General features: G+C 44.2%; 1 protein-coding gene across 2 annotated transcripts in view; it reads right to left on the reverse strand.

Moving 5' to 3' along the window:
* Positions 1 to 6,296, reverse strand: part of GRB2 (growth factor receptor bound protein 2) — a 70,717-nt gene extending 64,421 nt beyond the window's left edge. Inside the window, exon 1 of one of the 2 annotated variants that reach the window (XM_004275473.4) lies at positions 6,084 to 6,296. The gene's annotated coding sequence lies outside the window, so the exon portion shown is untranslated. The remainder of the gene's footprint in view (positions 1 to 6,083) is intronic. The other variant, XM_012535151.3, reaches the window with a different exon arrangement.
* Between the last annotated feature and the right edge of the window lie 19,796 nt (positions 6,297 to 26,092).

A 26,092-nucleotide genomic window follows, 5' to 3' on the forward strand; every position in this document is an offset into this window, starting at 1 on the left:
AGAAAACAACACTGACACTGGCAGAACGGGGACAGATTATTTATAGTGACACCCTTTGGTGGATAATTACCACCTAGCAGAGACCTCATTTGAGGGGCACGGGTGATTATTATTCTTTTGTTCTAAAGTTAACAACTGGGGCATTAATCAAGCATAGCTACAAAAGGACTAAGGAGTAAACCAGTTGGGAATACTAAGGTTAGAGGGAAATGAGTATTACCAAGGAGGAAAGAATCACCCGGTAATAAAAAGTCCTTCAGCCGAATTCTGAAGGCCAAACATTCCACTGCAGGTAAACTAATAAACTAAACCAACGTTTATTCATTCTATCAGGCCATACCTAGGATATCCTATGTTGTGCTGGCTCTAAAACAGGAAAGCAAAAAGAGTCCCAGCAAATTTAAAAAAAAAAAGATTAGTCTCAGTATTTTCGTGTGACCTTAAACACCCTTTACTTATACTCACCACAGTTACTTATTTATCAAATGAATCCATATAATTTTAAAAGTCAGAGCATTAAAAGGCTTATGAAAAAGAGCAATTCCCTACCCCAACACTCACAAGCAATCACCCTCAATTTTGATTTTAGCTTTCTCTTTATGTTTACTCCCAGTATTTCTAAATAACACCCTTCTACTGCTGTTTCTTAATTTATTCCAGCCATCACCTATCACCTGAAAGATGAGGACTTAGCTGTTCCGCCCCTGCCAATTCTGCCTTGCCCCATCCCAGTAATGCCACATATTCCGGTTTAAGCAGTAGTTATTACATTACGAAACATCGTTCACTGGTGATTTAAATAATGTATGGTAACCAACCTTCCTTTCTAGTACACTCCTTCAATTTTTCCCGGAATTAATAACTGTTTCTCCTTTTTTGCCTACTTTCCAGTGTGTACCTATTTAAAACTTTTTACAGCTGCTCCAAAATCTCCGCTACATGCCTATCAATATTTTCCATACCCTGACCTGACCATTTATTTTCACTGGTCTTCAGGTCTGATTGTTGGGACTATGTATCAATGATGGGAAGTTGAAGAATAATTGCGCAGATCCAAAAAACTTCAGAAGTTTCATTTTTGAAAAACAGAAATCAGACAGAAACCTAAAGCACTGTCACTGTCAAGGTACTATGCAGTACAGGGCATAAACTTCTATGTCATTCATGATTCCAGACAGCTGCAGTGTGACTGAACAGCCAGACCATAAAAACCAAGAGTTTTCAACATTTGCTCTCCTGCTGTTACTCAACTTATCTACCACAGGTTTCCTAGAGAAAACTTAAACAGACAACACTCTTGAAAATCGTGTTTCAAGTAACAATTGCTTTGTAAGATACAGTTTAATAGGAATGAAAACCAACCAATCAATACTTTTGCGGTGATGCCAAGTAAAAATTAGCGTTTCACAGAGAAAACTTGAGAAGGCCAGGTTTTAAGCTATCCACTGAAAAACATGCAGGCTCAAGAAATTCAAAAGGGTGTGTTTCATTAAAGACAAAAAAATTCTATCACATACACCACATTAATTACTTTAAAAGGAAGAAAGAAATCTGAAAGTGGACACAATGTATAATGTTTTTAACAGAGTATATGTTGCTGTAAATTTCTCAAGAAAATGGGCTGGGAGTACATTTAACCCTGAAGCCTGATGACAGAGTATGTCTGAACTGTTACCAGCACAGACCCTGCAGCCCATCACAAGCAGAGAATTTTAACAAGGCAAGAGCAGCTTGAACTGTTCATTTAAAGCAATACGCACTGTATCGTAAACTGCAGTCTCCTAAAGGTATTTGTAGGATTTTATTTTCTGTCTTCCATTCAACTCTCTTCTTCCCAAAATTCACAGAAAATAAAATACACGACACTTCACTGGGCCAGTATAGCTTAGTGTTAACCCTGCATGGTTTGTAAAGGCAGGCTGACCCCAAGTTCAAGTAATGACCTTGATGCTTACCAGCTATAATTTTGGGCAAGGCTTTTAAACAAGCCTCAGTTTTCTCATCTGTAAAATGGGTATAATATCACCAACTTTATAAAATTCACTGAGCATTGAATTAGGTAATACAGATAACAGACATATATGAAGCGCTACAGACAGAGCCTGACATTAAGTCACTCTAAGTTAAAACGTGACTCTACTTAAAACATATTAAATGTTTGTCTTCATTATTAAAAATGGAAAATTAAGGCTTACACTGCCATGGCCCGGGTTCAGTCCCTGGTTGGGGAACTGAAATCCCCCAAGCTTCATGGTGCAGCCAAAAAAACCGAAACAAACAAAAATCGGCAAATTAAAACAATGAGATTTCTTTCACCTACTAATTGTCAAATTTTTTAAAGATTTATAACATCCAGTCTCTGCGATACTATGGATAAAGAGATTCTCAGACTAAATTAACATTTTGAACAGCTACTATATGCCTAACAATAGGCTTAGTACTGGATTATAAAAATAAAATCACCACAGAGCTCACACTCTGTCAGGGAATTAATTAGTTCAATCTTTTTGGAGAGTAATTTTACAGCATCTATTGACAAATTTAAAATATATACCCTTGGGCTTCCCTGGTGGCGCAGTGGTTGAGAGTCTGCCTGCCGATGCAGGGGACACGGGTTCATGCCCCGGTCTGGGAAGAGTCCACAAGCCGCGGAGCGGCTGGGCCTGTGAGCCATGGCCGCTGAGCCTGCGCGTCTGGAGCCTGTGCTCCGCAACAGGCGAGGCCACAACAGTGAGAGGCCCGCGTACCACAAAAAAAAAATAAAAATAAAAAATAAAATAAAATACATACCCTTGGACAAGCAATGCCATGTCCCAGATTTATCTCACTAAAATAGTGACACAAATACCATGTGCAAAATACATGTATCCCTGAGCATAACAAGAAATATCTTTCTATATATCAAGATACATTATTATCAAGTTTTTTTTAAAACTGCAGAAAAATCAGTTTATCATACTTCCATAAAATAATATATCAGTGTGTGCTAAAAAAAAAAATTCAAAAGGTTAACAATGATTACCTCTGGAAGCGAGTTCACAGAATATTTTTACTTTCTGTACCATACACCTCAATTGTATTTTCATTGTCTTTACTATAAGCATGTATTGCTTTTGTAAGTCAGAAAAAACAAAAACAAATCTTACTGGTGCTCTGGAGTTAGACCTGGATTCAACTGTCACTGTACCACTTACTAACTAGGTGGGCAACACTGGAGAAATAACTTACATTCTCTAATCCCTAGTGTCCCTCAGCTAGAAAATGGGGAAAATAATAGCATCTACAGTTTATAAGGTCATTTTGCTAATTAAAAGAGACAGCACCTGTAAATGCTGAGTCCCTGGCATAAAGTGCTAAGAGGTATTAAACCAGCATCACCAGTACCTCTTCAAATATCGGTCCACATGTTCTCAGTAAATCTAAAACTTCCATTTACATATGGACTCAGAGGAACGCTCTGATAGGCAAATTAACAGTCTATTAAGTATGAACTAAAATTAAATACCTCCAAATCAAGTCCTAACAATGCTCAAATATTCACATATATAAAACTAATCACATCTATAGTCACTTATTCTACTGGGCTTTTAAACATTTACTGTGTATGTACAGAAAGTGTACCTTCGAGTAATTTAAAGCCACATTTCAGTCTCATTAATTTACGGGTGCATCCTGTAACAACAGTTTTGGTTCTTGGATCAGCTACATCAAACTCACCCCATTCAGGGACTGATTTCACTGTGAGGTGCCTTCTGGAGTTCGGCAAGGTAGTGGCCTTAGCCCGGAACCTAATTTTAAGTAAGATTCACAGGTAATTCTTATGCATGCTAAATTTAAAAAATCACTGCTGTGCTGTAAGGGTGCCTTGACTAGATTTTAAACTTTGCATCTCAGACAATGCACTACAAAGTCTTTGCATAAAATGACAATAATTCATATTCACTTGGCATAACTGGGAAAAACCCAACTTTGACAAATAAAATGAAAGGCTCTCAATGGCCGTTCAGGAGTGCTGGAAAGTTCTTCTGAATTAAGCAAGTAACTATCAATATTAGTTTCTCTCAGGAGACCATGGCGGGTCTCTACTCTGTATTACTTCATTTCTCCAAAATCTATTACTCTTCTGTTCTAAGTAACAATTAGAATTGTTGCAGCATAACGTGCAACATAACAGGAATTATTGAGAAAAATCTCTAAGTACCACCAACTTAGTATTTAAAATCTAATAGTAGTCCCTCCAATCTGAATACACTGGCTAAGGAAACTGCCTCAAACATTTAAATGCTTTCTTTTAGTATCAAAGAGAGCTGATTACAAGAATTAACTTTTGATTTTGGGATTCAGAAAATTTTGAACAAAGGAAGGAGCAAGAGAACAAATTTCTTTCTTTCTGTCAAAAAAAAACCAAAAACCAAACCCAACAACAAAGAAGGCTGATTGTAACAGATGCAGGAAAAGACACCTTATCTTAGAAGGCTGGTAAAGAATAAATTAGTACTATTACAATGGGCAAGCTTTAATTAATTCATCAATGGTCTAAATAAATTCTATTCCCTTAAATGTTTCAAGCTATCTTAATTCTATTGTAATATAGGACTATGGTTGGTTTTCGTTTTTAACATTCACCACCCCCACTAAAAGCCAAAAAGAAGTCACACAAGCCCCAAAATGACCCAATCTCCCTTACTAACATAAAAGAGACATAAGAAGAAAAGCATGAGCAGGCACAACAACATGATCTAAAAGTGAAGAAAACAATTAAAACGCAAAAACACAAGCTACACCTGTGACCGAGTGGCTGTATTGATTTCTTAGAGCTGAATTCAATCCTTTGCGCCTCCCAGTTCCCAGGGGGAGAACGTTAAGTCTCGCATGGCTCTCTAGCAACCCTTCTGGCAGATTGAAGGAACACAGTGGACGCTCAAAAACGAAGAATAAAGCAGGAAAGAGGGCATCTTCCCGGGAGAGAAACGGGATCTTTATATGAGGGAAAAAACGAATTGTGCCAAAGAGCCGAAACCTCGAAAAATTATGCCAGAGAGGGGACAAAAAGGAGGAAGGGGAAGTAGATTAGAAAAAAACGGGGGGGAGGGGGCAAGTGACTTGCATTATAGGAGTGAACACTTAGTGTCCGCAGTGGAATGGAGAGAAATAGAAAGGGAAGGCAACTGGGCAGCACAAAGTGAAAGAGGCACTAGAAAGCCAAAGAAACTAATGCTAATTTCTCTCGTGTCTTTCCCACTTTTTTCTGATAATCCACAGTACCAAAAGTCAGACCGCGAGGCACTTGGCTCCTCTGCAAATTATATTCTTACTGCATCTGAAGCCAGCCTAGTTTAACTCCCTAAATAAGCTGTAACTCACATGTAAATCATAGACACGGAGAGCGCTGCAAATGAAAAATACCAGTGATTCCCTCCCGTCTCTTACTGAAATCTTTCCTCGCAGCATTCCAATCAACTGCTGCTTATTTTTCTTGACAAATGTTTTTCAGAGACTAGTCAAAAAAGAAAAAAAAAAAGGCGTTACAGAAGCAAAGGCATCTTGACTGGCTCCAGTAGCAAACGTCCTCATTCACAGTATTAATAAGGTTGGTGGGTTTCCTCCCAAAATTCGGCCCCGAAACACCAGGAGACGGTGACTTGGTGACCGTGCAGGTCGAAGGAGCATCAATCACATTTGCAGCCCTCTGCGAATCCCCCGCCTCCCGGACCAAGTCAGACTGACTCACAGAATGAGTACCCCGTGCTCTCGGGCTTCTCCTGGGCCCCTTCTGGGCAAACCCCCACGAAAACGGCACGAAATTTAATTAGGAGCCCCCCAGCCTCTTGCCCCGGGGTCCGAAGCTCTGTCCCGAGCCAAGGGACAGGGGAGGAAAGGCCCCCAGGAAGGAAGCGCCCCAGAAGGGGAAACTGGGCTCTCGGGGAGCCCAGGGATTCCGCTCCCCGCCCCGTTCCTCACTGTCCCGACCTCCAGGCTCGGCAGCCCTCGGTACGCAGGCCCGGGCCCCCCGGGCCGACTCCCGCTGCGGAGAGGGGAGGAAGGGGCACGGGAGCAGCGCCGCCGCCGCCAGCCGTACTCACCGTGGCGCAGCTGCTCCGCTCCGCGCCCGGCCGGCCCCTCCGCAACGGTGCGAGCGGCCGCCGACCCCGCTGCTGCTCCCCGAGGGCAGCGACTGTTCTCGCCGCCGTCACCGCCACAGTCTCCGTCGCCGCCGCCGCCGTCGTCGTCGTCGTCCGGTCGCTGAAGCGGTACTGCTGCCTCGCTTCCGCTCCTCGTCGCGGTCCCGCGAGAACTTCCCGGCGCGGCCCCGCCCCGCCCCGCCCCGCCCCCGCGAGACTTCCCCCAGCGGAAAAGGCCCAGAGCGCAAGCGCTCCTCCTCGGCCAGGCCCCCGCAGGTAGACCAGCTACAGGCCAGGGCGCAGGCGCCGGGCCGCCCCTCAGCAGGTGGCACCGGCAGGGCTCCACCCCCGGGGTTTCTGTAACCCTCTCGGTGCCAGAGCGGGTAAATAGAGCTCACCCTTGAAGGAGTAACTCTTATCCACGCCCTTTCCCCTTCCACCAAATCAAGGCAATTTGGCTGAGGGGTTGGAGGGAGAATCTCCGTCCAGCGTGAAGCACTCCAAATAGAGGACAAGGTCTTGAAAGATTTGAGAATCCGGTCCGAACAAACTCTGCCGTATTAGATGAATTAACACAGTCGCTCATAGATTGAATCAAGCGCCTAATACATGCTAAGCGTAGAAGGTACAACGACGAACAGAAATCCTGGCCCTCAAGGAATTCAGGGTCTAGATTCTATACTCTAGAAGAGTGGAAGAAAAGTAAACAAATTATACCTAAGTCCTGTTAGAATTATTTGGAGAGTGCTGAGGAAGCTAAAAAGTTGGGGGGGGGGGCTACTCTGCCCATCTCAGAAAAGCCTACCCAGAGAAGGTGATTGTGGTGACGTCTGAGCCGAGTCTTGGAGGATGTGTAGGAGTTCGCCAGAGAAGCACGGGTAATAGCACTCCAGGTGAAGGGAACGTCACGCACGTACAAAGGAACGGAGGTGTGAGAGTCGTGTTCTGTGCAATGCTAAGTAGTTCGATTCGTAACCGGGGAGTGGCAGAAGATGAGGCTTGTAGGAGTAACTCTTTATTTTTCAGTTCCAAAAGCTCTTTCCAGTTAAAAGAGAGAACAGAGCATCTAATGGTAAGGTGCTTCCTGGAAGCCAACAAAATAGTTAGAGGTGAGAATAACCAAACATCTGATTCTATAGAGAAAACAAGCCCATTGAAATAAGGAGAATGAATTGTTCTTTCACATCAGCTGCATGTAAGGCACTATGCAGGGTGATAGATGAACCCAACCAAGTCTCTGCTTTCAGCAATTTGTCATCTAGAGGAGAGTTGCCTAGTCTGCAAGGCAAAACAGTTGGCCCTAAGTGCCATTGAACTACATACAGGACTGCAGAGGAGGGAGCCAGTTACTTGGTGCTCAGGTAATCAGGGAGGACTTGGTGTTTGAATTGCAACATGAAAGCAGAGAGGAAAGAGGGATGGAGTCAGCCAATATTTCAGATTGGCCAGGGTTTAGGATTTAGGGGGAGGAATAATGAAAGGCAAGGCCAAGATGTACAGTTTAGGCTTCATTGACAAGTAACAACCTCTGAAGGTTTTTGAGCAAGAGATGCCTGACATGAGGTGAAAATAACAAGAGGACCATCTATTCACCACCCGATGTATACTAAAGTCATAGAGTTTCTACGGTGGATAATATCCCCATTTTACAGACTGGGAAACTGAGACTTAAAGAGGTTAGAAACTTACCCAAGGAAACCCAAATATAGTAGATCTGAGATTTGAGCCTAGGCCTGTCTTATTCTAAAACCCATATTTTCCCCCCACTTTGATACTTTGTTTTAGAATGGTGGCCAGAAAAAAAAAAAAAGAAATGAAAGGGAAGGACTTAGCTGCTGAGCACAGAGGAGAAGGAAGTGAGGGAAAAGTTGCAGTTCTTCGTTTTGAGTGGGGAGAACAGCAGACAAATTTGCCAGTCAAGAGGAGGAGCTGGGGCCAGTGTCCTTGCCCTCACGGTGACACACAGCCACACCCCGCCTCTGCAGGAGACCCTCCAACACTAGCAGGACCCTTCCCCTCACTATCAGCAGAGAAGAGAGGTGAAAGGAATCCAAACCAGCAGGTCTGAGTGACAAAACAGGGCTTGTCTCTGTATTTTCTGTCAATGCAAAAACCCTTTCAAAATATGTAGTGAATAAATAAATGTATAAAGGAACAAACGAGCAAGTAAGTACAAGAGCAGCAAGGACCTCTACCAACCTCTGAAAAACCAGGAAATGGTTCATCAGCTGATCTACAAAACAGCTGGAGAAAGAGCACAACGGAAGACACGGTTGATCCACACCTGCGTAAGAAGTTGAATCAAGAACTAAAGCTTCCCAAGGAAAACCCACTGTACTAAGAACCAAGTTTTTCATCTCCCTGTTATCCCACAACCATTTTTCTTCAACCTGACAACTCTGTAATTAGAACCGAAGCCCTTTTGTTGCTGCTTTACCTTCCAAGTGGATTTTGTCTTTTTGCAGTTGCAGAGGATTTCTGCCAGGACTCCCACCCTGTAGGGCAGTAAGGACTCCTGCTTGTTGATATGAAACCAAGGCTGGAAAACTGCCCATTTCCCTGTGCTTCGTCCCCATTCACAGCCCAGCAACCTTCCCCAACTACACTGGTCTCTCTGAGATTAAAAACTCCCCGAATGCCAGATTCTCTTAAGAAAATGTTGTGGCCATATTTCCTGAGACAGAAGAGAAAAATCCCTTTTAAAGTGTGCTGCCTAGAAGTTAAGTTCTTGAAATTTGCTAATATCCAGGCAACGTCTTCACTACTTTTGGACGCTGGACTTTTACAACAGCTTTCCTGTAAGGAATGTCGATACCGTAGCAACACGTATATATGGTACCTCACAAAAGTTAACACATTATTATATCATTTTAGAGCTGGATAATAGGAAGAACACAAGTCGCATTTCATTAATCAACTGAAAAACACTGAATGAGGACTGGGGAGCTCTGATCCTTTCCATTGCTGAGCCTCTCCTCCAGTAAACACTGGTTAACTGCACACTAGTCTCAAAGTCGGTTTGCACAGCATCCGAGAGGCCTCGTGTTAAAAATGGAGATTAGGTTCCACAGGTAGGAAGTGCAGAGGGGGATTCCTGCTGGAAACCACCCAGGATGAAGAGCCGGTTCCTGCCAAGTGAAAGTCCACCAGCAGAGCCACAGTTAGCCTACTGATTCCAATTTCCAAATCAGCATAAACACCAGGATTCAGGGCGGAGCCAGACAGCTGGAACTTTGCAGATGTGGTCAAAATGTTTGTAAAGGATGAGTGAGGGGGGGGGCTTTCCAGAATACTGCCCAACAGTGCTGGGCTGTCAGAGGCAACCCCATAGGCAGGCAGATGGCAGCATGGGGAAAAGCAGACAGAGGCACTGTGCCAGGTTCCACGGCACAGGGGCCCGGATTAATCCACCCCATAGAGGAAGGGTGGATTAAAGCCTAGAAAACTGGGTTCCAATCCTGACTGCCACTCACCAGCCATGTCGCCAGTTAGTCTGGATCTCAGCTTCCTTACTTCTAAAACAGGACAGATCGGTGCTTTGTGTCCACCTAGAGGGGTGGGATAGGGAGGGTGGGAAGGAGACGCAAGAGGGAGGAGATATGGGGATGTATCTTTATGTACAGCTGATTCACTTTGTTATACAGCAGAAACTAACACACCATTGTAAAGCAATTATACTCCAATAAAGATGTTATAAAAAAAAATAAAAAATAAAGAGGAGGAGCTGGGACTTCCCTGGTGGTCCAGTGGCTAAGACTCCATGCTCCCAGCGCAGGGGGCCCAGTTCAATCCCTCAACAGGGAATTAGATCCCACATGCTGCAACTAAGAGTTCGCATGCCGCAGCTAAAGATCCTGCATATCGCAACTAAGACCCAGTGCAGCCAAATAAATAAATAAATATTTTTTAAAAGGGGGGAGGAGCTGACTGGGCAGGAAGTGGTGGGGCAGGGCATGTACAGGGAAGGGACAGGCAAGAAGATGATGATGCTGCAATCTGGGAAATGTAGGGTTCATCATTCTGGGAGACATGCAGGTAGAAATATCCAGTACACTGTCCAAAAGCTCAGTGCATTCATTCTTCCTCTCCACAATATTAGCTGAGCATCTACTCTGGAAACAGCAGGATAACCTGTCACAGAGCTCGCAGTCTGAAGGGGAAGACATACCGCTGAGAATATAACACTCTCAGGACTGGCAGCTTTGGGAGCACACAGCAGGGGACCTGACCTAGTCCAGGATCAGGGAAGACCAACTGAGACTCTGTTAGCCTGAGAGGAAAAGAGTATTCCAGGAGAGCGTACAGCATGTGCAAAGGCCGGACAGTAAGAGAGTACTCCAGGAAGCCATTTACAGCTGGGATGAAGAGTGTGACACACGGGTGAAGCATTTGGAGAGGGGCATGCTGGGCCTTTCCAGTGCTGCTAAAAACTAGGGACGTGAAGTACTTCCCTGGCGTCCAGTGGTTAGGACTCCGCGCTTCCACAGGCTTGATCCTTGGTCGGGGAACTAAGATCCCGCTTGCCACTTGATTCTATGAGATACTGAAGCCGGGGTGGGCTGTGGTCAGCTTTTCATCTACAAAATACATTCACACTCTAGCTGCAGAGTGAAAAATCAATTGGAACTAAGCTTTTATCATCTACAAGATAATGTCCTAAGATCTGGGCAAGACCCTCATGGATCTGGCCGCTGCCTGCCAGCCCCACTCTCTCGGTCTCTGGCCAACACACACTCCACCAATTCTAAACCACTGTGGTTTCCAGAAGGTGTCATGATCTTTTGAGGGTCTGTATCTTTGCACGTTCAGTTTCCTCTGCTCAGTTGGTCTTCTCCCCCTTCTTTAGGCCCCCAAGTCAGTTTTAAGGTTTCTTCCTCAAAATTCCCACTGGACCTCCAATCTCACTGCTGCATAATGGTTTCTTCACTCTCCCCCCTCCCCCATGCACCACCAAATGCTCTACAAGCTCCCAAACAGGACCACACCTTCTCACATGTGTATTCCCAGCCCCCAGCACAGTGCCTGGACTGAATTAATGGATGGAGGGAGGGATGGATGAATAAATACCGGAGGTTGACTAGAGAGATAAAGATGTGGCTGCCTTTCTGTGCGAATGTGTTATTTGAAGCTAAGGAAGTGGGTGAGATCTCAGAAGAGACTAGATACCTAAGGGAAAAGAAAAAAAAATGATGCGCTTCCTTTTAAAATTGATAAAACAGACTCTGAGTATGTCTATGTGAAAATATATGCCTATGGACCAGATTTGGAAGGGAACATTTAAAAGTAAAAATAATCGTGTTGAAATGAAGCAATTGGGGATGACTTAAAAAAAAAAAAACCTTCAACATCTGTTACATTGCCTCTTCGATTAAAAACTCCTCTATGCAGACACAGACTCAGAAACTTGAGAGAATGCTGCCCAAGATCATTCCATGCAGAGAAAAAATCCACACTAGAAGCAGTAATATTTAGAATGTGTGTTAAATAGCAAAAAGAAATGGGGGCAAGAGGCAAATTGTGAGGTGCAAGCCACTCCCTGGTATGAAACGCTGTTGCAACTGTAGCAAAACTTGCTAATTACAAATTGGCCACATCAGTCGCTTTGGAATGCAGAAATTAATCACCAAAACGGCTCTCTTTTCGGTTGGGGTTTGCGGTTATTTTGAGTCGTCGGAAAGGGTTTCTCACTTTGCTTTCTGTGAGCTGTGGTGGTGCCACCTGCCGGTCAGAACTGGACACTGCCCTGGCATTGACTGAACCTTGAAAGCCCATCTCAGGCACCTCCTCCGAGACCACTGTTCTGAGTTTTTCTTTAGTGGGAAGGAACCAGGCAGCCAGTGACAACCAAAATTGGTCATTGAAACTCTACTCCCACCTGCTTAATTGATCTTGGAAGTTCTTATCTTAGAATCTCCTCTGCTGTAGCACACCTCTCAAGCTTTGAGGGTGGCCTCTGATGCTGAGCCTACCACTGGGACACCAAGTCCTGTGACTTCCCTTCCTCTACCTCCTGACTCCGTTTCCATCACCTGGTCCACACACCACCATCCTTCCTGGGGGGCTCACCGATCATCCTGCCCCCTTCTAAGTCACTACAATGCAGCCAGAGTGGGCTCTCTGAAATACAAGTCAAATCAGGGGGTCACAGAGGAGGCCCTTAGCATGCCCCATATGGCCCTCGTGGCTGGCCGCTGCCAGCAACTCCAGCCTCAGCCCTTTCAACTCTTCTACTGCCAAGCCCTCAGCTAGTCTTCTGGATGACTTGCAGCTTCCTGAATGACTGTACAATTCTCTTACCTCCAAGTTTTTGCGCATACTGCCCCTTCGGGCTAGAATGCCTCCTCTCCCTGCCTTCCCTGCCATCGCCTGGCTCCTGTCTGTCCTCCAAATGTCAACGCAGTGCCACCTCCACCAGGAAGCCTCCCATGATGCTCTGGTCCCTCCAATGTGTTCTCATAGCACCCTTGGCAACTCCATCATTCCTGTTTTCGTAAGACCATATGTGAGCCATCTGCTTGCTTGTCCTTCTCCCCTTTAGACCGCAAGTTCCTCAAGGACAGGGACCATGTTTTGTTTTCGTGGCTCCTGACACCTAATCTAATGCCTGTGTGGATGAAATATATTGCCTGCCATATCAGTAAACAAAGGATGTTACAGCCATCAAGCCATCACATTACAGCTGCCCCAGTGGTGAGCCCTGAGGGAACTCACGTTGGAGCCAAACAGGCTGCCCACTGCCAAGCCCTCAGGTACTGCCGTCATCCCCAGCTGTGCACCCTGAGGGGGTTCAGGATGGAGAAAAGCTGGAGACTGGCCCCAGATAGCCGAGGTGCATTTCAAAGGAATGATTTCAGTCAGCCCAGACTCTTGCCTCTTCCCATACACAGAAAAGTGCTAAATTCCTTAACTTGCAGGTATCTGGTTTTCTTTAATTAACAGTAATCTTTTGATGTTCTGACAACCTGGTCTTTGTTGCAAAAACTCCTATATATTCTGGCCCACCCCCCTTCCCTCAGAGTGATCTGAGAGTCCTATCTCCTGGGCTTGAAGTCCTCAGAATGTCCGCTGAATAAAACATAATTTTTCACTTTAGGTTGTGCATTTTTTTCAGTCGACACCTTGTAATTAATGTTTAACAACCAAATGACAGGCTGGCTTAAGGTATGGTAGGAGGATAGAAGGAGTTTTAAGGAAGGTAAATGGAGACACCTGAAACTAACATAACATTGAAAATCAATTACGTTCTCATAAAAAAGTTTTTTTTAAAAGAAGGTAAATGGAAACAAGGGAGAGGAAGTAGATGAGAAATGCTGGAAAGGAACAGGGGAAGGGAAAGAAGGAAAGAGGAAGGAAAGAGAAAAGATAAACGAAGAGGCATGCCTGTTGGGGAGCACTTCCTCGGTTATCGCTAAGAGACATTTATGCCAAAACATCCTATCTTTTCTTAAAATATTGCTCACTCGCCACTTTTCTTAGGCATTGACAGTCATAGTATAGTAACCAGCTATAATTCTGTAATTTCTTTCTTATCTGTCTCCTTCCTTCCACATTCTCGGCTGTCACTCCTCTTTTCTCTTAGGTCATTCGTCAAATCAGTTTTACCAAACGATATTCATTTATGTGACTAATTTTTATTGAACACTGTGTGCAAGATTGGGAACTAGGGACAAGGGTGGATGGGTAGAAAAATGAATTTTTACAAGTCAGTGTCGCTAAGAACTTTATAAACTCCTGTGGTGATAAAGCCTGACTCCAAATAATGCAATACCGCGTAACAAGTGCTTTTGGAGCACTGGACTCAGGGTGAAAGGAGTCCAGGAGAGAGAACTTGGGGATAGAGAGTCCAGGAAGGCTTCACAGAGGATGTAGTATCCGAGTTGTCTTGAAGAGTAGCTGGCATTCTAATAGGTAGAACCAAGTTGAGGCCCCTCTAGACCAAATAGCAAGTTTTTAAAATGGAGAAAAGGGCCAACAATTCTTCCCTAATGTAGCAGTGCTCACATTTTAATGCACAAGAGAATTGCCTGGAGACCTGTTTAAAATGCAAGCTCCAGTGACCCAGAGATATTCAACTCATTAGGTCTGGGAAGGGCTCAGAAGTATGCATTTTAAATAAGCAGCTGCAGGTAATTCTTAGCCTGGTCATCTTTGGACCAGGCTTTGAGAGACAATACTTACTGAATAATTGAGTCGTGGGGATTCTGGGATCTTCCCCATGTATCCTTGATTACAGGAATCAGGATGTGAGTTGCTATGGGCAGGAGAGAACTTGGGACTCTTTCCCCAGTGCACTTCCCTGGGTCTTAAGCTGCCTGTGGCTGAGAAATGCCAGTAAAGCCCATTGGTGTGGTCGAGGTCTGGGCGGGTGGTACTTCTTAGCACCACATTGTAAATAAATTAAAAAATAAAAGTCCAGATAAGCAAATGGACTCTCATCCTGACAGCTCTCTGGAGCAATGTCAGAGTCAAGTTCAAGGAGGGTGGCCCTTCTCTATTCCTTCTGTTTCAGTTTCCATGTGGCTCTTTCATTAGAATATGTTCTGTTCATTAAGGAGATGAAGTCAATTCCATTTTGGCCTGAGCTAAATTGCAAGTGATGTATCCAAAGGGTGGAAATGTCCTCACTGTTCCTATGCCTGCGAGAAAAAAGCATTAGCGATTTTAATACTAGGAAGTTTCTCCAATATTGGTTCTATTATATATTTTATTAAAATTAGATATTCTGCATATGAGACTCTCCCTCTCCTTCTCCCTTATAATTTCCCATTAAAAAAATTTATTTGAGTCTCTGATGTCCTTTTTTTAAAATATTTATTTATTTATTTTTGGTTGTGTCAAGTCTTAGTTGTGACACGTGGGATTTTTCATTGTGGCACATGGGCTCTTTGTTGTGGCGTGCAGGCTTAGTTACCCTGTGGCATGTGGGATCTTAATTCCCTGACCAGGGATCGAAGCCACCTCCCCTACATTGGAAGGCTGATTCTTAACCACTGGACCACCAGTGAACTCCCTAATTTTTTTTTTTTTTTTTTCAAACTAAGTTTTAATTAGACAAGTATTAAATGAACCCATCCTCCCATGAAAGATGAAAATATTATATTTAAGACTAGCTGGCAGGGATTGAGCACTAATTTGGGGCCAGGAAAAGTCTAAGGGCTTTATGTACATTATTTCATTTAGTCCCTACAATAACAATACGTGGTAGATATTATGACTATGTCCGGATGGCGAAATTCAGTGTTTCCATAAGGAGGGGATAGGCAGCTGTGTCCAATGTTGCTAGAGGATGGGCAAGGTGAAAACTGAGTCAACCACTGAATTTAGAGAGATGGAGGTTGTGGGTGATATTGACAAGGACAGTCTCAATAGCTGGTGGGGTGAGAGTCTGATGGAGGAGATTAGAGAAAGAATTGGGGGGAAGGAGAATAAGGAATGTAAGCAAGTGCAGGCAGTAAGTACAGATAATTCTTTGTAAGAGTTTTGCTATAAAACAGAGCAAAGAGTAGGATTTGGGGAACCCTCCTGCACTGTTGGTGGGAATGTAAATTGGTGCAGCCACTATGAGAACAGTATGGAGGTTCCTCAAAAGACTAAAAATAGGAACTTCGCTGGAGGCCCAGTAGTTAAGACTCCCCACTTCCAATGCAGGGGGCCCGGGTTCGATTCCTGGTCAGGGAACTAAGATCCCACATGCTGCAGGGCATGGCCAGAAAAAAAAAAAAACCCTAAAAATAGAGTTGCCGTATGATCCAGCAATCCCACTTATGGGATTACATATCCAGACAAAACAATATAATTCAAAAAGACACACGCACCCCTATGTTCACAGCAGCACTATTCACAATAGCCAGGACATGGAAACAACATAAATGTCCATTGACAGATGAACAGATAAAGAAGATGTGGTACATATATACAATGGAATACTACTCAGCCATAGAAAGGAATGAAATAATGCCATTTGCATTTGTGTTGAGTTCTTTGTAAGATGTGGATACAATACCTACCTCATAGGGCTTCCATGAGAAACAGTTGAAATAATGTATGTGATGTGTAGCACAGTGCTTTGCAAATTGTCCAATAAATAGTAGATATTAGTCCAAAAAAAATGGACCTAGAGATTATTATACTAAGTGAAGTAAGTCAGAGAAAGACAAATACCATATCACTTATATGTGGAATCTAAAATAGGACATAAGTGAACTTATCTATGAAACAGAAACAGACTCACAGACATAAAGAACAGATTTGTGGTTGCCAAGGGGGAGGGAAGGATTGGAAGCTTGGGGTTAGCAGATGCAAACTATTATATATAGGGTGGATAAACAACAAGGTCCTACTGTCTAGCACAGGGAACTATATTCAATATCCTGTGATAAACCATTATGGAAAAGAATATGGGGACTTCCCTGGTGGTGCAGTGGTTAAGAATCCACCTGCCAATGCAGGGCACATGGGTTCAATCCTTGGTCCACGAAGACCCCACATGCCCTGGAGCAACTAAGCCCGTGCGCTACAACTACTGAGCCTGCTTGCCACAACTACTGAAGTCCACTCGCCTAGAGCCCGTGTTCCGCAACAAGAGAAGCCACTGCAATGAGAAGCCTGCACACTGCAACGTAGAGTAGCCCCCGCTCGCTGCAGCTAGAGAAAGCCCGCGCACAGCAACGAAGACCCAACGCAGACAAAAAAAAAAAAAGGAAAAGAAAAGAATATGAAAAAGAATGTATATATATGTATAACTGAATCACTTTGCTGTACAGCAGAAATTAACACAACATTGTAAATCAAGTATACTTCGATAAAATACAATTTTAAAAAAAGAGTGGGATTTGGATGGCCAAGAAAGAGATTTTAGATATAGGACCTATTAGGGCATGCTTTGTGTGCTGAAGGGAATTATCTAGTAGAGAGAGAGACTTTAGGATACAGGAGAGAGACGGGAATTGAGAAGCAAAGTCCTTGCAATTTGTCCATTTTCATGGACAAGTAGTGGCATAAGTGAAAACAGATGTAGGTGGGTGGATGGCAGTGGTGGTGGGCAGATGCAGTCTTTCTATACTGATGGCTTCTGTTCTCTCAGTTAAATGCAAGGGGTTGACACCTGAGGTGGGGGAGGGGGAAAAGAGTGCAGGAGGTTGTTTTTTTTTTTTTTTTTTTTTTTTTTGGCTACGTTGGGTCTTCGTTGCTGCCCGTGGGCTTTCTCTAGTTGCTGTGAGCAGGGGCTACTCTTCATTGAGGTGCACAGGCTTCTCATTGCGGTGGCTCCTCTTGTTGCAGAGCACGGGCTCTAGGCGCATGGGCTTCAGTAGTTGTGGTGCATGGGCTTAGTTGCTCCACAGCATGTGGGATCTTCCCGGACCAGGGCTTGAACCCGTGTCCCCTGCCTTGGCAGGCAGATTCTTAACCACTGTGCCACCAGGGAAGCCCAGGAGGTTTGTTTTGATCAGAAGGTATGAAACTGAACTTTTGGACTGGGGGGATCAAGTCGATTTAGGTAACACTGCAGGTGGTGCTAGGGTCCCACTCAGATTTGTGAGTGTAAATTTAAAAGAGGTCACTCAGCCTGATTGCCTGTTTTTAACAAGTTACATTCAGCTGCCTGGTTGCAGACACAGGGCAGGTGAAGAACTTGGTTTTGCCTGTTTGGGATTTGCCAGGCCAATACCACCAAAGAGGGGAGGGGTCGGGGTGTGGAGGGTGCATGCAAGGCACCAGATACAGGGATGGGTCTTGGTGTCTAAGCCAGGCAAGAAAGAAAGGGGGAAGGGAAGTGAGTATTTGTTGGGGACTGAGTTTCAGTTTGGAGAGAGAAGGAAGTTCTTATCTTACCTTATGGGTGGAGATGATGGTTGCACACTGCGTTGTACACTTAAAAATGGTTAAAACACTTGCCACAACTAGAGAAAGCCCTTGCACAGAAACGAAGACCCAACACAGCAAAAAAAAAAAAAAAAAAAAATGGTTAAAACAGTAAATTTATGTTATGTATGTATATTTAACCATAATGAAAAAAGAAAAAAAAAAGAGAAGGGAGAAATAAGTGTGAGAGTGTGTTTGTGTGTGTGTGCGTGTGTGTGAAAGCAGTAGGGTGAATAGATTAAAGCTTCCCTGGGGCCAAAGGATTGTTGGGGTGGGGAAACGAGAGTAAAAAGGAGCTGGGAAGATAGAAGATGGGGCTTAGAAAATGGGACCCTCGAAATGGGGATGGTCAGCCCTGGCTGGTAGTGATGACAGGCTGTAGGGTCTGACCACGGCAATGGGTGGCTGAGGTGGGGCGGAGGGAAAGATGGCTGGAAATCAGGAGGGAAGCCAAGGGCCTGAAAGATGGGACTGGATGGACTGTCTGTGCACGTTTCTCAGTTCTGACCTTACGTTAGAATCTGCTAGCGGGGAGTTCCCTGATGGTCCAGTGGTTAACTCAGCACCTTCCCTTCCGTGGCCCAGGCTCAATCCCTGGTCCCTAAGATCCTGCCAGCCTCACACAGAGCCGCCAAAAGAAAAAAAAAAAAAAAAAGACTCTGCTAGGGAGCTGTGAAAAAATATAACGAATAGTTATAAACATTTACAAATATGAATATTTAAAAATATTGACTAGTGGTTACCAGAGACTGAGGGGAGGGGGAGGGGAGAGTTTCCGTTTGGGAAGATGAAAAATGTTCTGGAGATGGATGGTGGTGACGGTTGCACCGTGACGTGAATGTACTTAATGCTACTGAACTGTACACTTTTTAAAAATTATTTATTTATTTGGCTGCGCCGGGTCTTCGTTGCAGCACAAGGGATCTTCATTGCTGCATGCGGGATCTTTAGTCGCGGTATTCGGGATCTAGTTCCCCGACCAGGGATGGAACCCAGGCCCCCTGCACAGGGAGCGAGGAGTCTTACCCACTGGACTACCAGGGAAGTCCTAAAAAATACTATCTTGATTCCTGTCCCCAACCCAGATAAATTAAAATCTCTGGGGTTGGGACTTCCCTGGTGGTGCAGTGGTTAAGAATCTGCCTGCCAGTGCAGCGGACACGGGTTCGAGCCCTGGTCCGGGAAGATCTCACATGCCGCGGAGCAACCAAGCCCATGCACCACAACTACTGAGCCTGCGCTCTAGAGCCCGTGAGCCACAACTACTGAGCCTGCACACCACAACTACTGAGCCTGCGTGCCGCAATTACTGAAGCCCACGCGCCTAGAGCCCGTGCTCCGCAACAAGAGAAGCCATTGCAAGGAGAAGCCCGTGCACCGCAACAAAGAGTAGCCCCCTGCTCGCCACAACTAGAGAAAGCCTGCGGGCAGCAACAAAGACCCAACGCAGCCAAAAACTTAATTAATTACATTAAATCTTAAAAAAAGAAAAGAAAAGAAAAAAATTATCTGGGGTTTGGGCTCTAGACATGAGTATTTTAATAGGCTGTGGAATTGCTGAATTAGCATGTTTTCTTTCACTCATTCATGCCACAAACACATTGAATCCACGTTATGAGGTTGGCCCTAGGGGTGCTTTGGTGAATTTAAAAGGACAAGGTTCCTGCTCTCATGGAGCTTATAATCCATGGGGAAAGGTGGACAACAAATCAGTCAACAAATAAATATGTAACAACAATTTCAGAAGCGTGTTTCAACCATCTAAGTGAGCTTGGACTAGGACGATGTGTTGGAGATGGACAGAAGGGCTGTGGGGATGGACAGACCTGAGACCTTCACTGCAGGGAGAAACCTCAGGTTGCAGCAGCGGATTGTGGAGACACGTGATTGCATCTTGCTGTTGGGTTGAAAGTGAGAGGTGAGTGAGAGCGAGGAATGAAGGATGACACCCCAGTCTCCAGTTTGAGGTTGGGAGGACTGACCCAGGAGACACAGCGTATAAATTAACATAGGATTGAAGGTGAGAGAGGCAGTTCCAGTGCTAGCCTTTCTGTCACTGTAATCTCTGTTATGTGGTATCATCTGTTTGTGACTTAATTTCCTTACCAGGGAAAAAATGGGGAAAATAATACATCTCCAAACAGAGTGGTTGTGAAAAATAGCAAATAAGCAAAATAAGATAACGCATTGTAAAAGTGTTGCAAAATGATTGAGCCATAACCTTTTAGACACACCTCTCAGTTTTCCCCGTGTTCATTTTACCTATCCCACATGGATCCATTTCCCATAGTTATTAAAAGTGCATCAGCAACGAAGACCCAACGCAGCCAAAAATAAATAAAATAAATAAAATTTCAAAATAAGTAAATAATTGATTAAAACAAAAACGCATCAGGCCGTATCTTTTAGCTGTTGGCTCCTGAGTAGACACACCTATATTACCAACCATCCAACGATCTCAAAACAGTTTGTAGATTATCACCATTATTTTTCCTACGAAGTCTTAAGGCCTCTCTAGAGAGAAAACGCTCACTGCCACCCTGTGACCAGGCAGGCTGCACCCCTGGCAGGTGGACAAGTGTCTCATTCCAATGCAGGGTGATCACTGCTGCGGTCGGAAGGCTGGGAACGTTCAAACATTCAGGGCTTTTGTGTTTCACATGAAAGCATACTTCATGGTTTTGATTAGCAAGTGGAATGACTTCAACTTGCTCATGTTGCCAGCCCTGCTTGTCATCACCTCCACGGGCAATTAGTGAGGGAAAGAAGGAAGAGGCTTCTGTTGTCGCAAGGAGTCCAATATTTTTAGGAGGATTCTTCCATAGGCTGGAAAATCGGGCAACTCCTGTGGTCATCACTAGAGGTCACTCTAGGGAAGCGCTACCTTGAGGTTGCAGAACTCACTGCAAAAGAATGCTGGTGTTTGGCTCCAAAAATGGATTCGACCTCGCTGCTGTCGGGACTCGCTGCTTCCGAGTGCCAGGAAATGCCGTTTGCCAGGTCCCAGCAACGAAACATGGAGGAAATATCCAGTTGCACCCTACGCAATGGAAACCCCAGTTCCCTGGAATCAGACACAAATCAGGAAGAAACAAGACTACCCTCCCCTCTCGCCCTCCTTAACCCCTCAATCTTTAACCGCACGTTTCAATTCTTTGTGGTTACCAGCGAACAGAAGTCATATTTCCCCATTTATTGAATAAACCACAAAGCTGCATTTTCCCTGCCTTCTCGTGTGAAATATCTTTCGTCTCTGCTAGTCTATTCTCTTGGTTTTATGACCCAAGGGCAGAGCGTTATGGAATTTATTCTCTCTTTCTCAAACTTTTTCAGATTTTGATAGCTTAGCGGCCAGGTTTCTGGTGTCCTCCCTTCTGGCAAGGATCCTCCGTGTCTGAACATTTTGTCTTAGGCGCCTCAATGAAATAATGCACGGAGTGTGTTTAAGTCAGAGCCTGGCCCTCAGTAAACTCTTAAGAAATGTTCACTGTTGTTATTATTACTGTTATTATGGCGTCTGGCCTATGACACTAAGAAAACTGTCAGGACTGAGAGAAACAAGACTGGTTTCAGGGATTCAATGGCATCCCAAGGCCCCTCCCAAGGTGGCCAGACAACTTAAACCAGATTGTCACCGGGAACAACCCTCCCTGGGCAGTTTGGCTACAGACACAATTTACTGCCTGTGTTTTATACGGCAATATAGCTGAGGGTTTAATTGGCAACTAACAGAACGTCAACTCCATTACTCCTTTAACCCTTCTTGTTAATAGCAATACAATTAGGAAGAGAACGAACTTGTCCTGACTTCCAACTATGTTTCAGGGCGCTGTATGGGGCACTTGGTACAATTGATCTCATCTAACTAAGCTTCAGGGTCCTCAGCCATAATAACAGTAGGGTGCTGTGAGAAATAGTAATGTACATTTACCTGCTTCCCTTAAGGCTCATTTTATTTGAAAATAGGATAGGATTGCTTGTAAATCAATTCTAATGCTTTTTGCTTTCCCAATTCTGCCTCATCCCCCCACCCTGCCCCGCTTCTTGTACTTCTTTTTTGTCCAGCTGAGTGTTTTATGAGACTTTACTTGGTCACAAAATCCCTGGAAGTTTACTAAGGCAATCTCTGTTCTTCTGCTCTGAGCTCCAAAATCATAAAGCAACTTGTTTCACGTGTTGCAGCAGGCTTTCTGGGTCTAGGAATCAACTCCGTCCCTCAGTCTTCGGCTCAACTCAAGAGCTCAAACCTCCACCCTCTCCCAAATTAACCTGAGTGTTTGGGCTTTAGGAAAATTAACACTCTACAAGCATCCTCATGGGTTCAGATCAATATAAATACCAGAACTGCCTACAGACCAGAAGGGAGTGTCATTTATTCACTCACTCTGATATTTAGGAATGTCAGATGGGGAAAATCGGCTTTATATAGCTGAGCTTATACACACGCAGACTGAAGATGAACCAGACAAGCAGCTCCGAAGGCTTGGAGGCTGCAGGAAGTGAAAAATGGAGTCAAAGATGCTATGTCAGGGGTCTTTCCTGATATTCTGAACAGGGAAAGTTCTGGCCTGGTTTGGAGGCCAAGAAAGGAGAGCATACAGACAGTCACAGCAGTAACTGAGAGGTTAGAAATTGAATGTAAATGGAAGATGAAAGAACCTGGATGGACTTTCCTTTAGTATTAAAGGGACAAAGGCTAATGAATGTCTTCCAGTACATGGAAGATGATCACTGCCATTTTCCTTAATGACTGGATACCAGACAAATTTCAGCTTAGTGAATTCAGGTTAGATCCAAGTGGGAACTTTTTGACGTACACTTAAGTATCGGAATGTGTTACCGAGGTCACAGAATCTCGTTCAGTTGGGTGATTCAATACCCATTTGCTTGACAGAAGATTGGAGACATATATACCTTGATTCCATATATACGCACAGATACCCCGTTAACAAATAGCCCCGTTTATCCACTAAACAGGTGCATTTTGGGACGTGCGCATGTTTAAATTTCCCCAGTGGATCCTGGGTAAATATAAGATCTGTGCATTTTACAGAATGGAAACTGGACTCCAGCAGGCCAGGGGGAGAATGCAAGAAAGGATCCTTGGTTTCTGATCATTGTCTCCTCTAACCTGTCCTCTGGCCCCTCCAGCAGCTGAAGGCAAAACTATGTGACCCCAAGGATCCCTGTCCGAGAGGAGAGCAGAGGACCTAAGCCCAAGGGGAATGTCGACAATGCGGGCTTGGCACATGGGGAATGTCGGGAATGAATCCACAGTCCAGAGTTCAGATCTCACAGTATGGCTTTGCTCTGCCCTGACATCCTTCACCAAACATGAGGGGCTCTGCTTCGGGAGCTGTGAATCCCGCTTCTGAATCATATTGCTTTTCTGAGCCCATGTGTCTTATTATAGCTAGAAAGACTTCACCCAGTCTGGCTCAGGCTGCAGAGAACTAAACATGCTTTCAAAATACTCCCTCCACTTGGGGTCCAACACGACACACAGGCAGCTGTCTTTATTATATCAAAGTCTTCTGCCCTTCAAAACTCATTTCCCTCCAAAGTAATTTTTTTTAATTGAGGTATAGTTGATTTACAATGTTGTGTTAGTTTCAGGTATAGAGCAAAGTGATTCAGATATAGATAGATAGATAGATACACACACACACACACACACACACACACACACACACATATTCTTTTTCAGCCTCTTTTCCATTGTACGTTATTACAAGATCTTGAATACAGTTCCCTGTGCTACACGGTAGGTCCTTGTTGGTTATCTATTTTAGATACAGTAGTGTGTATCTGTTAATTCCAAACTCCTAATTTATCCACACACACCCCCTTCCCCCCTTTGGTAACCATAAGGTTGTTTTCTATGTCTGTGAGTCTATTTCAAAGTAATTTTTTCAATACTGAAAATTTCTGGGAGGATTCTCGGGAAATTGGTATATTAGTTGCCTAGGGGAGGGGAACTGGGAGGTAAGGGGTAGGAGGGAGACCTATTTTTCATCTCTCTTTGTTTATTTTGCATTATTTATGTGCACGGATTACCTATTCCAAAATAAATACGGTAATTTTTTTTTAAACATAAGATTTGTAAAAATCTGTGTGGAATTTCACTTAGCTCCTTTTCTTCCAAATCACGTTTTCCCCCCTGTCTTACTCACCTCCCCATTTCACTAACAATCACAAGGACCACATCTACCTTTGACTGAACACTCATTATGTCCTAGGCACTGGGCTCAGCATCTTCTGTTCATGATCTCATTATCTCACTTAACAAGCTAGGGAATTCCTTGGCGGTCCAGTGGTTAGGACTCTGCACTCTCACTGCTGGGGGCCCGGGTTCAATCCTTGGTCGGGGAACTAAGATCCCACAAGTTGTGTAGTGCTGCCAAAATCAACAACAACAGCAAAACCCCCCAAAATCCCACAAGCCAGTGAGAAGGTTCTCTTATTACCCAAATTCTACAGATGAGGAAACTGAGGCTTCAAGGAGGTCCCACTTTGAGAGAGCCAGTAAGTATCAGATCTGCAATTCAAACTTGAGTTTATCTGACTGGGCCCTACTTGTAACCCTCACAGCCTGCTGCCTCAGTAACTGTAAGAACACTGATGTGTCAACTGTATCAAACATATTAGGAACTTCCTCACAAATTCCTTTGTCAACCAAACACTTAAAAGGCACAAAAGTGATGCAACGTATTTAATGCACATTCTTTGCACGGGAGCAAAGCTGGGTTCTGAGTACATGTGCCTTTTTATGTTGGAGGCACTGATTATTCTGCAGAACGACTGACTCTCCGGCTTATCAAAGTATGAAGCCTCTAATCCCCCAGGACCAAATCCTGAGCCAGGACGCTCTCAGTGGGACACATCTTAGGCAGCATTCAAATGGAAAAAGGGACACTTTGGGTTTGACTTAGAAGGCACCACCAGTACATGCACCAGCCCTATTTCTGGCTAAAGGGGCAAAGCTCTCGGGCTCAGAGCAAAGCTGTGAGAATCTTAGAGGCCCCGTGAAAGGACAAGTCCCCGCATTACTGGTAGTTTCTATGGACACAAGAAGAAAGGACAGGATTGTAATGAAAAATAACTAAGCATCCAGCAATTCGAGACGAGGCCACAGAATACCAGGTGGAGTAACAGCTGATAACATGTCACACACTCTCACGGAGCCCCTGTCACCCAAAGATAGAGAAGTTTCATAAACATCCATCAATTATTCCGAGTTTTTGTGTTGAAATCAAGGCAGGGATCTGTTCATCACCCTTAAATAAACCTGCCTTTATTTATGTAGCTTATTCACATCTTTAGGGGGAGGATTTACAAAATACTTTATATACTTTGCAGTCTGGTGGTTAGGACTCCGAGCTTCCACTGCAGGGGGCACGGGTTCCATCCCTGGTTGGGGAACTAAGATCCTGCACAAAAAAAGCATCTTCACATGCATTATGTCATCTAATCATGATCTTCACATATATTATTTCATTTGATCAAGCGAGGGTCCTTGTCTTCCTCTAGTCCTGGTCAGGTTCTGTCCAAGGTCGAGTATTTTGGGACATACACTTGATTTTAAATAATGAGGGTCACAGTGATTCAGTTTTAGCACCAGCAGAAAAAGAAATTCTCCTACCTTCCTTCTCAAAGTTTGCATTCATGACACTCTTGAATTTAACCACTTGCAAGTGAGAGCAACCACCGGAGTGAACCATGTGGCCAGGAAGCACAGGGGATGGAGACAGCCTGAGCCCCGAGACCCTCTTCTTTCCCAGTGTTCACCATCTCTGTCCGGCAAATCCCAACAAGATGCCATCCTCCAGATTATGCAGGACTGACTGCCTTCATTCCAATGATTGACCCTGGGAATCTGACTCCCAATTAATAATTGACTTGTAGAAAAAAATCAGAGCTAAAGATGTGCTGTGGCTGGCGGAATCTTTCCATGAGAAAGGGGACCTTCTCTTGGAGCAGTGTTTGAAAATGTTTTAAAATTTTCACTATTTCCCCCAAAAGGGAAAAAGTAAATGAAATTCTCCTTCATGACGGAAATTAAATACTAAGAAATAAGATTGTGTTGGGCAGAGTTAAGTTTTGGAAGA

Source organism: Orcinus orca, chromosome 19 (genome assembly GCF_937001465.1).
Source record: "Orcinus orca chromosome 19, mOrcOrc1.1, whole genome shotgun sequence".
NCBI classification, from domain to species: domain Eukaryota; kingdom Metazoa; phylum Chordata; class Mammalia; order Artiodactyla; family Delphinidae; genus Orcinus; species Orcinus orca.